The sequence below is a fragment of the Arvicola amphibius genome, chromosome 13 (assembly GCF_903992535.2).
Source record: "Arvicola amphibius chromosome 13, mArvAmp1.2, whole genome shotgun sequence".
Classification (NCBI taxonomy): Eukaryota; Metazoa; Chordata; class Mammalia; order Rodentia; family Cricetidae; genus Arvicola; species Arvicola amphibius.
Genome location: NC_052059.1, coordinates 63,443,452 through 63,460,334, shown reverse-complemented (window position 1 = coordinate 63,460,334; position 16,883 = coordinate 63,443,452). Strand labels below are relative to the sequence as shown.

The following is a 16,883-nucleotide window of genomic DNA, read 5'->3' as shown; positions in this document are numbered from 1 at the left end:
TGTGCTTTGTTAGCCTTCACTGGGCCAAGAGCGGTCCCCTCTGAATTCTAGTCATAGCGTTCCTAACACTGCCTCTAACTGCCCTCAGTCAGACCAGGCTGCTGTAACCAGAACGTAGAGGTCTCCACGGCTTAAAAAACACACATCCATTTCTCACAGTTTCTGGAGGCAGGATGCTGCCAACCAATACGCCAATAATAAGGGGTTCTGGAGAGGACATGTGCCATAGCTTAATTGTCATGTTGACATAGAAGCTTGAATAGAGTCATCATGGCGAGATTGTCCAGTCAGACTTGCCTGTGGGGCGTGTCTGTGGGGGAAGTTGTCTTATTTTATTCAGTGATGCAAAAGTGGGCGGCCCCATCCCCTGGGTTTGGTTCCTGTATGAACAGGAGGTGTGTGTATGCATTAACTTATTATGCTAGCTCTTGGCTGTGGATGTAATGTAAGTGATGCTTCAGGTTTCTCCATGGTAACGGCCCCTGAGATGAATGACTTGAACCCTGACAGTGAGCTAAAAAGAAGCCCTTTCTCCCTGAAGTTGCTTTTGTCAGGGTATTGTTATCACGGCCACAGGAAGTGACACTAAGACACTGTGACTTGTGGTAGTCTGAAAGAAAATGGCCCCAAAGGGAGTGGCACTATTTAGAGGTGCAGCCTTGTTGGAGGAAGTGGCGTCACTTTGGTGGCAGGCTTTGAGGTCTCTTTTCTCAAGCTTCACTCAGTGTGACAGTCAGTCGACTTCCTGCTGCCTTCTGGGTCAAGATGTAGGCAGCACCATGTCTGCCTGCACACTGCTGTGCTTCCTGTCACGATGATGAGGGGACTGAAACTGTAAGTCACCACCCTCAATTAAATGATTACTGTGTAAGAACTGCCATGGGCATGGTGTCTTCTCACAGCCATAAAAAACTCTAAGACTGTCATCATCACCACCTGCCTTCCATGGTGCACACCACAGGGGTGAGAGAACTCTGGGTCCCTGCCTTGTTATATAAGGCATCTGTCCTATCATAGGAACTCATCCTATTAATCTCATCAAACACTCATCCTCTTCCCAAAGACCGCTCCCAATGTCATGCCATTTGGGGCCTAGGAATTTTTGTAATTTGAACAGTCACTCCGTAACACATACTATTACTTATTAGATCATGATGGGCTCATTGGAACCTGCATGACGTCTCAAACCACAAGGCATATCTGAGCGTTAGTTAACATCACAGAGATTTTTTAAATTTTACTAGGTGACATTCTTATCACGTAGACTATAAACTATTCCAAGAGTTTTATTATTTATACACACATGTGTATGACATCATCTGGTCTACTGACTGATGATAAAGTTTAAGGAAAAACAAAATTAACACATATGAGTGAGATCAGCAATGTGAGTTGTAAGGCAGCCAGAAGGCTTCACTAAGAACGTGGCACACAGTGACTGGAGTGCACAGGAGGGTGAGACGGAAAGAGAGTTTGGGAAGGCAGAGCCAACAACCAGCACACAGGCACACAGAGAAGCGCTCCAGAATGCTGTGCAGAGCAGGAGGCCAGCGTAGCGTAGGGGAGGTTAAGTCAGGAAGTAGCACAGGGCCAGATCCTGGATGTCTGAGGGGCTTTCTATCTACAGAGCTTTGAGTTGAAGAGAATCCAAAGCTATTTGTGGTTGTGTGCTGAGTATGGACTATAGGGAGTAACGGGTGCCATTGGGGCCCACTTGCATCCTGGAAAAGAGGACAAGGGCTGAGAACAGCTAAAAAGAGCAGACATGATGAGATGGGGGAAGAATTCTGGAAAAGTATGAACTTGGGGTGAAGGCGTAACTCACAAAGGAATCCCACACCAGTTCGGAGTTATGATTAATAAAAGGGTTATTTATTTAGAGGAACACTTACAGATCAACCGTCCCAGACAACAGCCCTCTGGATGACTAGGACAAAGTCTAAGCATCCGGAAGCTGGAAGAGAGAGAGAGAGAGAGAGAAAGAGAGAGAGAGAGAGAGAGAGAGAGGAGAGAGAGAGCACAGGGCTACTGCTGTTTTTTAAAGCAAAAGAAACCACGCCCAAGTGGGCTGGTATCTTATAGTCTATTGGCTGAAGGAGAGGAAGGAGCTCCCCAGCATGGGGGGGGGGAGGGATGACAAAACCATTAAGAACGTCCCTAGGAGTTGGATATAGTTGTCGACAACCTATATCCTAGTACTGAGGAGGCAGAGACAAGAAAATCATGGCTTTACGACCAGCCTGGGCTATAAAATGGAGTCTAAAACGAGGCCAAAGCTATGTAAACAAAACACTATCTCAAACAAATAAGCAAAACGGAAACACGAGTGATTCCAGTAGAGCATGTGTGTGGGAGCACCAGGCAGGCTTCAGGTCCAGCCCCACACAAGGGAGGGGAGAGGCTATGCCTATCTTTTCTCATCAAACGCTAACGAGGCTCTGACAACCAGGCACTGTGCTCCGTCTGCAGCTGCGTAGCCATCAGAAATCTTGCGCTCAGCTTTCCCAAGTCCGCTATGTCGGCGGAACTCTTCGTGGTCTTAGGTCCATTCTCCTCTCCTCTTGTGCCTTCTGCCACAAAACCACTTCCTTTGTTTTTGTTCCCGCTCCTCTTCTGCAAATTGCCTCATTCATTCACTCATGATAGAAGAGTGAATCTTTTCAGAGACTGTTTTCAGGGTTGTGTCCAATGTACCCTGTCCCCTCTTACAGGGTCTTCATTTGGGGTGATGCCCATCAACAGAGATGATGCTTCCTTGCCTTCCAGGCTTCCACCTCTGACCATACCACCTACCAACTCCATGTGGCTCCTCTTGGAACTCCTGCAGACATCTAGGATAACAGAATCCATTTATTCCAGAACAAATTCTCGCATTGTCTCGCCTCTCCCACGTAAAGCCTCCTCTTGTCTCCTTCAGTCCTCAGCTAGTTCCCATCCAGTTTTCCCTAATAAAGCAGCAATGCTTACCTGGGTTTTTAGCTCAGCTATACCTCTGCTTTCCCCGTCACTAACTGCTGCTCTGACCCTTTTGCTAACAGCCCTAGTCTCGCCAGCACTTCCCCCGGGGCTCGGCTGGTTTGGAAATATGTATGGGCTATTATTTTGGGTATCATGAAGGCTGTGGGGCAGTATGAGGATTAAGCAGCTAGAGTCCAGGGAAGTGCGGTGCCCTGTGGTGTCTGTGGCTCCACCCAGCCCACCAGCTGCCAAGTGTCCTATAGACACTAACGTACCACAATCAAGCACTGCACATTGCTTGCTTCTGATTTTTTTTTTTTAATTTCTTGGGCCGGAGAGATGGCTTTAGCAGTTGAAGCACTTGCTTGCTCTCAGAAGACCTGAGTTAGGTTTCTAGGCACCCACATCGGGCACTCACAACCACCTGTGGCTTTAGCTCCCAAGGATCTCAGTCTCTCTTCTGGTCTCTGCCACATCCACCTCTGTTGTACGCATCCCAAGAGACACAGCACATAATTAAAAACAAAACAAGTCTTCTACATCTTTATTTCTTATAATTAGGGCCTTTGGTTGATTTTTTTTGAACGTGAACTATGGTATCTCTGAATTTCATTTCAGCACAATTAAGATGACACAAGCTATCCCTTACAGAAGGCAGTGCTCCTCAAACAGTGAGCAACACTAATGGTCTCAGTTGGCATTCCTTGCTGGAATGAACACTGTGTCCAAAAGCAAGTTGGTACTTCAGTGAAGGATGGCAGGGCAGAAAACTCAAGCAGAACCTGGAGGCAGGAGCTGATGCAGAGGCCATGGAGGGACAAATTCTCACTGGGTTGCTCCCCATGGTTTACTAAGTTTGCTTTAATCCAGAACCCAGAACCACCATCCCAAGGGGTGACTACTGCCCAGTGATCTGAACCCTCCCACGTCAATCCTTATTAAGAAGCTTAAGCTTGCTTGCAGCCTGGTCTTATGGGGACATTTTCTCAATTGGGGGTCCCTCCTCTCAGATTACTCTAGCTGTAACATGAGGGGGCAGGCCTGCTTGTTTGGGTTTCTGTCCTGTCCAGTAACCCACAGCCGGCAAGCCCCAAAGAATAACACAGAGATCTCTATAAGTTATAAAGCTGATTGGCCCATTAGTTTTAGCCTCTCACTGGCTAACTCTCAAATCTTGATTAACCCATTTTCTGATCTATGTTAGCCATGTGGCTCGTACCTTTGTCCAGTGATTGCAGATCACAGATCCGGCCACTTCGGTGATCTGGGCAGGAGTGGGAGGAATCAACTTCCTCCCTTCCCAGAATTCTCCTGTTCTCATTACATCATTTCTACTTCCTGTCTGGTTTTCCCGCCCATACTTTCTGCCTGGCCAATCAGTGTTTTATTTAAAACATGATTGACAGATTACAGACAATTCTACTGCACCACTAGCTTCTGTCAAGTTGCAGGAAAATTAGAGAACACACTAATGTACACTGCAGCCCAGAGAGTGTGGAAACGCTCACCCCCTGTACCACACTCTAGAATACACTGTGGCAGCACGAAGCACAGTGTGCATATATCCCACAAATATAGACTGGAAAAGGAAACCACACTGCGCTTTTCAGATCTGCTGCAGAAGTCCTTATCTGAAGAGGAGGTGGCCAGCTGGTACCTCGCGCGCTAGTGCGATCCACAGGCACAGGTACACCTAGGATTGTCAGTTACTTTCAAATTTCACATCGTCTTAGTCAAGGTTTATTGCTTTGAATAGACAGTATGATCACAGCAACTCTTATAAACGAAAACATCTAATTGGGGCTGGCTTACAGTTCAGAGGTTTAGTCCATTTTTGTCATGATGGGACATGGTGGCGTGCAGGCAGACATGGTGCTGGAGAGGTAGCGGAGTGTTCTACATCTGGATCAGCAGGCAGCAGGAGGAGAGAGTGAGCCACTGGGCCTGATGTGAACACCCGAAGCCTCAAAGCCCACCCCAGTAACCCACTGCCTTCAACAAAGCCACACCTACTCCAACAAGGCCATATGTCCTAGCAGTGACATTCCCTATGAGCCTATGGGGACCATTTTCATTCAAACCACCACACAGATGAACAACAAATCATATTTTAATATGTGCATCATACGATAGTTGAGATATACTAAACCCCACCCACTCTTTACTTGAAATTCCGATTTTACAAGGTGTCTTGCTTGCCTGCTGATCTGGTAACCCCATGGTGGTGGTTATTTTTCTTAACTTTTCTTGTTATAGTTTTGCCAACATTTAAAATTAATTGATTTGTATTAAAATGAAGTTTCTATTTCTTAGAAAAAGCCAAAGGTCTGTATTTGGCCTGTACTCCACTTGAAGGAGTTAGATGGGGTCCACTCAGCACAGGTTACCCCAGCTCCCATTCCAGTCCCTACCCCATTCCGTGGCTCACAAAAGCATTTAATTCTACAGCTAAGAGGAAAGTGAGCTCTCGCGCGCTAGTGCGATCCATAGGCTATCATGTCTGCTCAGATGGATAGCAGGCAGACTGGCAAGGTGACTGACTCACACGGAAAAGCAATCACCACCAAGTAGGGTTGATCCTCTGGACCCACAAACTCCTGTAAGTTGTCCCCTTATTTCTACTAGTGTGCACGCTGTGCAACACACACCCCCAACACACACCAAACAGATGCAATATTTTACTAGGAAAATGAGAGATAACTCAATGAGGCCTCATAATTCCAAAAACAAGAAGGACATCTTTCTTGAGGAACCAAATATTTCCTCTGTTTAATTTGTTTGTTTTACCCTGGGCCAGCTTAAACACAGAGAGACTTGACCACAGAAAACACAGGAGCACTGATGAAAAAAAACTCCATGTTTTTTTCTGTTTTCCTTGAGCTGTTTTTGCTCCCACGGTGATTAAATTGGGGCAACAGAGAGAAGAGAAAGGGGCCCGATGAGGCAGTGACACATACGTCCATGTGCCAGTACGCATGACAGTCAGGCATAAGTGAGCCACGGATTCTGACTTTATGGGAACTTTGTTCATTTCTCACCTGGGAAATGGTTTCCTTTTCTAGCGCTGTTAGGGCAAGGCAGAGTCCTGGACCCCCCTGAGAGCTTTAAAATAACACGCTCAAATTGCTGATTGCAGCATGTCTATAAAGGGTTAAAAATAAGCAAACTCCAAACAAGAAAACCAAAGCTGTCAGCAGTTGACTCCATCTGTGTATCAGGATGCTTCCAGAAGGGAGGCAGAGCAGAGGGGATGTCAAGACCTCAGCACAAATTGCTGGTGCCAGCCAGGTGCCCATTACACAGAATTCTTTCTGTTTCTCACTACTTTCAATCTGCTCCATGTAGAACTGTGGGACTCCTGGTGTGGACTGTCATGGATGAGCACCCCACTAGGGCTGTCTACTCAGGACTCTGGGTCCCCGGAATATCATCTACACTCCTCCCTATCCGGCATTGCTTTGTAGTCCTGGATGCCCTGAAGCTTGCTATGGAGACCAGGCTGACCTCAAACTCACAGAGATGCCCATGCCTCTGCTTCCCAAGTGCCGGGATTAAAGACTTGAGCCACACATGTCCCCATCCCCGGGTCTTTTAAAGCTAAGACACCTGTTCTCCACCTGCCCTATCCAGAGGTCTCTGAGGAAGGCAGAGTCTGTAACTCTTCAGCCTGCTCGTGGGAATTCTGCGAGGCGGGTCAGCCAGGGGGGCTGTGCCTCACAGTGAAGGGCGCTGTGGACCTGAGAGCTCACCCTCTGCTAGCAGAAAGGTGCCTGAGCTCTGTGTGAAGTAATGAGGCTTCCTAAGTGTTCAAGGCACCAGAGGTCTCAAAGAGAAGCAAAGGAGTGCGAAAGCACTAAATGCCCTGGGGTGGGGTGGGGCTTGTGTCTCGCAACTCCTCTGCTAACTCAGGGTGGCCAGGTTTCATTTGGTAATGAAGGTGGGAAAACGAAGTTTGAAAAGCCCCAGCTAATTCAAATGCAACATTTCATATGAAGAGAAACAGGCCAGAAAGAGCGTGTAGGTGGAAGGAGGCCAGTCAGCAGCAGGCTTGAGATCAGAACCTAGGTCTGGCTAACTCCTAGCCCAAGGCTTCCTGCTGAGTATCTAGTTTCAGGAGGCCCCCAGGTTCCACTGGGGATATGGTTGTGCTGGGAGACGTTCACTGGTTCAGACCACAGCAGGACTAGGTCATTAGTTGGCGCCATTGCCAATCAGCAGGAGTCTCCCCTAAGTGGTTCCAACCCACCAGCTGGGTCAGGAATGCAACTTTGACCCATGATCCTGAGTCCAGGGATGCCTGGAAAGCTCAGAGCTTCTGGGTCTGCTGGTGAGGCAGGTGCCCCGGTGCCCTTGGTATTTTTCCTGCACTGTGTAGTTCACCACATGACCAGGGCAGAGTTCACCTGGGAAATTCCATCTCTGAGCTTTACTTTATTAATGGATCTGAAAGGAATGCTGCACTTTCTATAGAGGGCCGGGAGCATCTGTCTTCCCTGATGTCGCATGAAATAATGAACTGGAAACGTCATTGAGTCTGTCTGTGCTAGACAGGGCTTTGTGATGCCCTTCTGGAGTCAGAGTTATAATGTGATCTGTTATGTGTGACTCAGACCCACACCAAGTTTAGGCTTATCTCTACACATGAGTATCTGAGAGCTAAGATGACTTCTGACCCAATGTCACACCAGTGTATATTCTGCCCCAGCCCCGCCTGCAGCAGAGTGCCCCAGTTACTCAAAAACAACTCTCTGGGTGGCATTTGACCAGCGGATCTTGTCACCCATGCAGAATGTTCTCTGTCTTGACAGTTGTTTCATGTGGACTGCACAGACTGAGAGAACAGAGGAGAGCTCATCGTAGGTTAGGTCCCTTCCCTTTTCACCCTACCTGGGCATCGGGTGGGGTGGAGTCCCCATGAAAATATGACGGTCCTGCTTTATGTGGAGACTAAGCTGGAGCAAGTATCCCTGATCCACCTACAGAAAGAGATCAGGTCTGTCTCTGACTCCACCTTCTCCTTCCCCCTTGCTCTCTCCCTTTCGCACACCCTTGCACACCCACAGATGTGCATATAAAACATCTTGTGGCCATCATTGGTAGTAATCACCAAATATTTCCAGCACACGCCTTCATGGCCTTTTGCAGGTAAGTGGGGTCCTATGTCTCATTTTGGCCAATGAGTTTGCTGAGAAGTCCCACGGGTCATTGCTGAGTTGGTCATTACTTGCCCTCGTGAAACCCTTAGAGCTCTTCCCTCTCTGCACGTCACCTGCATGGTAACTGCACTATCTCCTGGCTTCCTGAGTGACCACCTCGAGCTGGCTGCCATTCACTCAAGGAACCCACAGTGGGCAAAAGCCTCAGCGAGAGTGGCTGGATTGCTCCAAGCCCAGGGGAACAGGGCTGTTTGTTAGTGCAGCGGGCAGCCTCACTGGCTAACATGGTAGAGAGCCAGTGTTGTGTGCCTCTTTCTTTCTCCACATAAACCAAGGAGGTGTGTCCTGTCGTCATGCCCACCTTGTGTTTACAAAACCCCAGCTGAGGAAAACAGGAATGAACTTGTCAATGAACACTGCTGATGGCTGGTGGTTTTCCCTTGCCCACCACCCACCCTGGAAACCCTGGCCTTAGGCAGCATACACCTTTCTTTCCCCTGACTTGGGGGCTTTGTGAGGCCGGAGGAAGGTGACACTTGCCACTTCATTGCATAAGGGGACCTTCTTGTCATCCTCAACACCCATGTGACTCAAAGGAAGATTTAGTGGGGCTTCTTTATTTCTTCCAAAGCTTTAATTTTTAAGGATGTGCACGCGTGTCTCTCTGTGGGTGGGCCTGTACGTGGAAGTTCAGGTGGCTTCACCACCATGTGAGTGCAGGTGACTTCAGTGGCCAGACACATCAGAGCCCCTGGAGTTGGTATTGCAAACAGCTGCGAGCCACCTGACATGGATGCTGGGAACCAAATTTGGATCATCTGGATTAGCAGTGTGAGTTCTTAACTGCTGAGCCATCTCTCCAAGCCCCAGGAAATTTGGTTTTTGACAAGTCATTATAATTTGATGGTTGGCATTCCATCACTTCCAAGAAAACTATGATCTGGCAAATATATACCCTCCCCACAGCAAGCGGTCCTCAGCTAAGAAAGTTAGTTTTATTAACCAAAAAAAAAAAAATCATTCTTCGAATTGATGGCCATGTGAATGACCTTTGGCCTGCTGTAATATAGCAATGTGTCTACCGCAGTAAAAATGCCAGAGTAAGACAGGACCCACAAAAGGCAATAAAGGAGCAACATTCCAAAGACAAATGCACTTGAGACACTTATGACAGCCCTGGGAGGGAGGGCAGCAATCACTTAGAAGAAGTGACAGTGTTTTGGCAGTCTCCGTTACTTTAACTGACAGGAAAAATAAAGCTAGTATAAATTACTTTTTTAAAGGAGCAAGTCATGGGTGCTCCGAATAGAAATCAAAGTTAGTTTGGGGCTTCGACTGACAGCTGCCAGGTGCCCCTCCTCTCTGAGTACACTGAGGTAGGCGTTTCTCTGAGACAGACAGGAAAACCTTTCTAGCGCTACTAATTTCTCTTTGGTTATTTGATTTAATCTGGGTTTTATTCTGCTGTTAATCCCCTCAGACTCACTCTGCCCCTCAGATGGTCTCTTTGAGGCGTATCCTCATCTGGGTCTGCTTGTGGCCTAAAGGCAAATCCTCCATAAATTTAGTCAGGAATAGAGAGGGTTGTCTATTCAAATGCCCATTGTTTATAATGCCATGTTTCCTAAAGACATTGTGAGATATTATAATTTTTTTTCTTACTTTTGTCTATGTGGGGGTGAGCATATGTTTTCCATGGGGTGTGTGTGCGAAGGTCAGAGAACAATTTGAGGGGGTCAGTTCTCTCCTCCCACCATGTGGGTCCTGGAGTTTAAACTTAGGTCCTCAGGCTTTGTGGCTAGTACTTTACCTGCAAAGCTACCTTGACAGCCTGAGGTATGGCTTGGCTTTCTACAATTGGGCCCCTAAATATGAGCATAACTTACCCTAAAATGCTCTGGTTTTTGTTATTGTTGTTTTTGCAATTTCACTTGTGCTTTCTTGAGCTATAGTCTTACTTTCTCCCACATAAAAGGACTTGAAAAGTTAAAGGAACCTGCCCCTTATCTTTTTCTCAGACAGCTTTTTTATCTATTAAAATGGGTCAGGCAGAAATGCCTTCTGCTGATGACAAACCACATCTAGCGTAACACCTCTGAGATTGGGACACACAGTGTCTACTTCATTGGCTGGTCAAAGACCAGGGTATTAGGACCCTTGCCTAAGAACAGCTCATATATCCAGGGGTTTTTCAAGTCTTGAAGTGGCTTAATGTTCAAAACTGCCTCCTTGGGATGAAAGTTCAAACACCATTTGGGTCAAAGTTGAAAGAAGTCTGCCACTTCAGTGGGCAGAGGAGGGTTTGGAAGGTCTTGCCTGAGGCCTGGTGTGTGGCTGAGGTGAGCAGGGTAGATCAGGGCAACCCAAGCCCACCTTCAGTTGCCTGCTTCTGACTTCCTTAAGAATCGAGGTTCTTTAAATTCCTTTCTTATGAGACAGAAAAAATTCGCAGCCATCAAAAAAGTAAATCTTACCTTTGTTCTGGAGAGGGAAGTCAGACTCCTGTTTCTGGAGACCATTTTCTGCAGCGTGGAATCCCCTAGTCACAGGTATTTCTGAAACTGTGCTCAATTCAGCTTCTCCTCCTGCTGCATCTGAAGGCTCCAGGGTCTCATCGTCAGGAAGAGATTGAGCTGGCGGGTGTTTCTCTCAGAAGACCCCTAAGAGAAGACGGCAGATCTGAAGACCATCTTTGCACAGATTCGATTTGGAACGGAAGCATCTCACACGTACATGCTGCATGTAGAGATGTTGCCGCCATACAGAAACGGCTTAGCAGCATGCAAACCTCACTTTTTTACAAGTCATTTTAATGGGATTGGATTCACTGGTACAGATTTCACTAAGCCTGCCGAGAGAGAGAGAGAGAGAGAGAGAGAGAGAGAGAGAGAGAGAGAGATTCATTCATATTTCCTCCAGACTCATCAATATTACCACTTAGCATTTCAGTGTTAATTGTGAAAGCAGGAGACAGATTTTCTCATATAAACTGTAAGACAGCAATGATCTTTGGATCAAGTTCTGAGGCTTCGAGGACGAGTCCTGCAGACTGTAGCTGTAGGTCAGAGCAAATGCAGAAAGCAAATCTTCCCCTGCTCATGCAGATGAGGGGGCATTCACAATCTGCCTCTCCATGCCTGGCCTCGGAGCTGGAGACAAGGGTTCCCAGGATACAATCTTTGTGAAGGGGAACTCAGCAATCAACACAAAAGACTATTTCACGTGTGTGGTCCCACTGCAAAAGCCAGGCCATAGACCTAGGGATTCTCGGGTTTGTGCTCGCATCTATTGGCAGTGCACCCGGCACCCAAGCCTCCGTTATCCTCCACCTCTGCTTTATGTGACTGCAAATGAGTGTGACTCAGGTGGCAACCCATGTCACAAACCTGAAGAGGGACTGCGTCTCCCGCTAGGCTCCCCACTCCTTTCAGAAGTGTCTTTCTTTGTATTTGTATGTTGCTGCTGATGGGAGACAGAGTAGTGCATGGCCAGACACCCCAGAGGGAGTAGATATTCTTCAGGTCACACACAAAAGGACCCACTCGTCGCTCGTCCCTACAGCTTTCTTGATCTGAGTTGGAAAGATACGTTGCTATGAGTTAGAAGTGCTTCTGTCTTCCACAAAAAAAAGTCTCACTGTGAACCACAGATGAAGCTATTCAATGAAAGAATGGGGCCATGAAGACAAACACTTTGATCACACACACACACACACAGCTCCCCTCAGCAGCTGGACACAAGCATCCCCTGGACCCACAGTGAAATGCAAATTGTCCTGGGTGGGCCTGGGTGGCCTTAAGAGCCAGCATTTCCAGCAGGGCCACACGTGGTGTGGTGTGTGTCAGTCTTTGGACCACACTTTTCAATAGCAATAGCAAAGAAAAGACTATACAAGCTAGTTGTCCATCGCTTCTTCCGAAGAACACAGCAATAGAATTGGTGTTTAAACACGAGGATCCTGAGCCGGGGCTTCTGGGGTAGGCCTGTAAGCCTAGTCATTCGGGAGGCTGAGGCAGGAAGGGTGCAGGTTCAAGGCAAGCCTGGGTAAATCTGCCTTAATCAGGGTTTCTATTGTTGGGAGGGAAGGGTTTATTTGCCTTATGCTTCCACATCACAGTTCATTATCAAAGGAAGACAGGACAGGAATTCAAACAGGGTAGGATTCTGGAGGCAGGAGCTGATGCAGAGGCCATGGAGGGGTGCTGCTTACTGGCTTGCTCTCCATGGCTTGCTCAATCTGCTTTCTTACAGAGCCCAGGGCCACCTGCTCTTAGATGAAGCCACCCACAGTGGGCTGGGCCCTCCCCATTTATTACTAATTAAGAACTTGCCTACAGCTTGATCTTCCTGAGGCATTTTTCTCAACTGAGGCTCCCTCCTCTCAGATGGCATTAGCTCGTGTCTAAAACCATCCAGCACACTATCCCAGAATACAAAGTAAAATGAGAGCTGAGGATGTGCAAAGGTTCTGGCTTCAATCCCCAGTACCAGGGTGCTGGGGAGGGTCCAGAGCAGAACTTCCTACTTTCAAATCCTGGTGTCAGCAAGTATCATCCACCTGTAACTAAGTATTCATTTTTTTCCCTTGGGAAAAAGGGTTATTATGAATATTTGCCAAGATAGTGTATTGGTAAAATCGCGAGAACTGACGAGGGCAAAGGAGCTGGCAAAAGGACATTCACTCCAGAAACATTAGCGGGTCCCCTCTTCAGGATGATCAAATGTGGGGAGTGAGGAAGGGTCCAAAAGCAGCTCCCAGATTTCTGCATGGCTGGCAGGGCAAGGATGTCCCATCTACATGCAGAAAGCACACGTGGCAGTCAGGAGGGGTGAGTGACAGGGGAATGAGGGACACAGTTTTGGGCACATGGAACTGAGCATCTGAGCTGGAGATAGATGTTTGAGAGGGCTTACCATGAGGGAATCATGTGGAATAGTGAGAGAAGACAGGACAGAACTCTGGCCAACCCTCATGGGGAGGGAGTGAGGGGCAGAAGGGACTCTGCCAAGGAAACTGAATGAATGCTGGGGAAGCAGGAAGAAAGCCGGGGAAATGTGGTCACACACCTCTGGTGGTTGGGAAGCCTTGATACTTACTGCAAAAGGCAGGCAGAGAAGGAAGCATGGTAGGTGGGACCATCAGGCAAGGTTTGAAAACCCATTGTAGATGTCACAGCAGAGCTAGACAAGGGACTTTAAGAGACAGCAGTGTGAAGGACCAGGATCATGAAGGGCCAGGAAGGCTAGGCGGCAGCAGCTAGGAGGGTAACTGATGGGGGTGGCAGCTAGACAGACAGGAAAGCATCCCTGCTGGGGAGGGGGGTTCACAGCTGATGTCAGTCATCTTTGATTTTTTTAAATGTGGCAATTAGAAAAAGGAAATAGCAAACAGAAGCTATGAAAACAACATAAGAACACTAGAAAAATTTTAAAGTAATACTATAAGAACTAGAGATGGAAAATATCCACGGCAGATGGGTGTGGTGGTGCATGCCTTTAGTCCCAGCACTCAGGAGGCAGAGGCAGCTGGATCTCTGTGAGTTCAAGGCCAGCCTGGTCTACAGAGTGAGTTGCAGGACATCCAGTGCTACCTAGTGAGATCCTGTGTCAAAAAATGAATGGATGAATGAACGAATGAGTGAAAAGAAAGAAAAAGAAGACATTTATGATAATTTCAGTGAACATTTACAGCTGCATCCCAGAAACTGCAGGGTCAGAGTTACTATCTGGAAGTAAAATACTAAATCATAAGCCTAGGTTTTTTTTTTTTTTTTAAACATAATAGGATGAACTACTTGCTGCTAAAAGCCCATGTATGCTGAGCAAGATCTTAGGACTACTCTCCTTCTGGTTCAGAATTTGTGTCAGCCTGGCTTAGTTGCACACCCCTACAATCCCAGCACTTGGGAGGTGGAGGCAGGAGGATCAGAAGTTCATAGCTGTCCTCGGTTACATAAGAAGTTACAGGCCAGCCTGGGCTATTGAGACCCTGTTTCAAAGAGCACCCAAGAGGTCTTTGTGAACAACCTTCCCACATTAGCTACGGCTCCTCCTTATTGTGCCTGCCTTTGTTATCACTGGATCCAGAAACACTTGACCAGGAATTCCAATGTGACATCAAAAGGCACACAGAATTGGAGAGTTGGATCAGTGAATAAAGCTCTTGCCTCACAAGGCTGAGGACTGGAGTTTGGATTCTCAGCATCCATGTAAAAGCCTGTAATCCCAGCACCTGGGGGGGGGGGTAGAGCTGGATAAACCCTTGGGGCAAACCGACTAGCCAGACTACCTAAAATGGCAAGCCTCAGGTTCAGCAAGAGACCTGGCTTTAATACATAAAACGGAGCTCGGTGGAAGAAGACACCTGATGTCAGCTGCGGCATCCACTTCATATGTACCCGTTTGCAAGCGTATGCCTGTACACATACCCATGTTCAACACATGTATGCATCTACACACATGTGAATGCCATGCATACCACACACACTGCAGAAAGGAAGAAAAAAAAAGGAAAAAATATTTTGAAAAGAATGAAGAGAAGAATATGATCTTGTTTTGTTCATCTTGACACCTCAGGCTGTGGCTCAGCCAGGACCCAGCCCACAAAGACACTTACATCAATGTTTGTCAGATGAAGAGCAACCTAAAATATTGAACTTAACAGGCTCTGCTCAAATCCCACTACTTCAGAGAGCTTCCCCTGATGAACCCCACTCCTGGGAGGCACTGTTCTTGTGGATTTCTGTGTAAGCTTTTAATCTTACCATCTTGCAATTATTATTAATCATGTGTTGTTTTAATCACTGCTTTATTAATTGTGATTGTGTGTGAGAGATGTATGTGTGTGCAAATGTACACAGGCTGCCCTCCCTAGATTCACTGGGGGTCTCCTAGGTCAGACCCTCTGTTTGCCTTGGCTTTGGATCTCCATGCGAGTTTGGTCATAGTCATACTTAAAGGTACTTGTTGATGTCATCTTTTTCTTCTTTCTGGGCTATACCTTTCTATATTTGGAATCATTATTCCAATAATATCTTAGCTCCTAATCTATATGTTTTTCTATTTCACAGAAGGGAGAGACTGAACACATTTGAAGCTGAAATTTCATGAAAGAACAGAATTCTAAGGAAATACATCCTTCATCCTTCCCTAGAAATCCAGCAGACACTTCTGCTAGCAAACTTCATGTCCAGCTGAGGCTGAAAGGTGTGTGACACCCACCTGTCACGCGCGCACACACAGTGCACTTTAATCCAACAGATCACTTCCTGCTTCCAGAAAAAATAATAAGTACGCGAGAAGGAAGGCCTAAGGGCAAGACAGCAGCTATGAACTCAGTCTCTGGATGATCAACCACTATCGCTCCCCTCTGGGGAATACCTCAGGCACAGCCTTTAGGGAAGTCGCTTTCCAAGGCCCAGAGAACAAGGCCAGGTGCGGTCAACACGTAGAGAAACGCAGACATCACAGTCAGTCTGCTTAAACTGTGAGAACCGCAATCAGTTTTCACACGACTGACAAGACCCAAATGAGTGTGTTTTTATCAACTTAATACTACACACACAGTCTCTCCCTCAGACAGTGTGTACTGGGCCCTTACTGTGTATCGGGGCCCAGTTCAGGTACAGATGGCACAGGGACGAGAAAACAGCTCCTGAGCCCAGAGTCTCATCTGGACTAACAGACTAGAGCTAGAGTTCTAAGGTGATTTCCGGGAGTTCTTTGTTTCTTCCATTTTTTTTCTTTTTTATTGATGGATGACTTTAAAGGCATGATTTATAATTTATCCAAATACACATATATTTGGTTTTGTGAGACAGTGTCTTAGCATGTAGTCCAGATTTTCCTCAAAGTCACTCCAGCCTAGGTTGACCTTTAACTCACAGCAATCCTACTGCCTCAGCCTCCGGAGGGTTGTGATAACAGGTGAGCACCATCATACCCTGCTTTATATTTTATATAAAAATTTAAAAATATTTTTCTTTGTGTAATATTTTCAACCTACCAAACAATGATTGCATAAAATACATAGTTACATAAAATGACCTAGCTCTTAACATATGGGATATATTACGCCTCTTAGAAAAATGTACATTTTCCTATTATTTAGGCCTTTCTTACGGACTGTTGGAAGCCTTCTGTAACATACAACATATCATCAGATTAAGACAGTTCTTTCCCGAAATTGCTAACAAAGAGTTTTATGTCAGATGTTCTGTGTCTTACCGGAAGTGAGTATCAGTTCATGCTCATAGCTTTATTAAGCTCTGTGACCTACTGACCTTCACCAAGGTCAAGGATGGACAAGGCTCCTTTCTAGCGTACCAGTCTCCTCCAGCTGGAGAGCCATGCTCAGTACAACTGGGTGTTTGACTGGTGGCTTCTGCGGGCCTGTGCGCTGACCTTAGTAAAGATGAGTGTTTGACTGGTGGCTTCTGCAGGCCCATGCACTGACCTTAGTACAGTTGGGTGTTTGCCTGGCCGCTTCCCCAAGCTAGTACGCTGACCTTAGTACAGCTGGGCATTTGATTGGTGGTTTCTGCAGGCCCAGTGCACTGACCTTAGTACAGCTGGGTGTTTGGTTGGTCGCTTCTGCAGGCCTATGCGCTGACCTTGTTCTGTTTTGCTACGTGTTCGTCTTGCGGTTGTAGAACACAGCTGCCTTGTTGAGAATCCGGATTCCATACACGTCACAACATCTGCTTCTTGTAAGACACCCCTGTTGTATTTCTTTCTGCGCTGGTATCATGGTATGCTTCCATGGTGGCA

General features: G+C 46.9%; 1 long non-coding RNA gene across 1 annotated transcript; it reads right to left on the bottom strand.

Annotated features, from left to right (window-relative positions):
- Positions 1-2,014: 2,014 nt before the first annotated feature.
- Positions 2,015-16,557, bottom strand: LOC119799917. The gene is made up of 3 exons (XR_005282949.1): positions 16,341-16,557; positions 10,589-10,774; positions 2,015-2,831 (listed from the first exon to the last, which is right to left on the bottom strand). It is a non-coding gene; the product is annotated as an uncharacterized LOC119799917 (long non-coding RNA).
- Between the last annotated feature and the right edge of the window lie 326 nt (positions 16,558-16,883).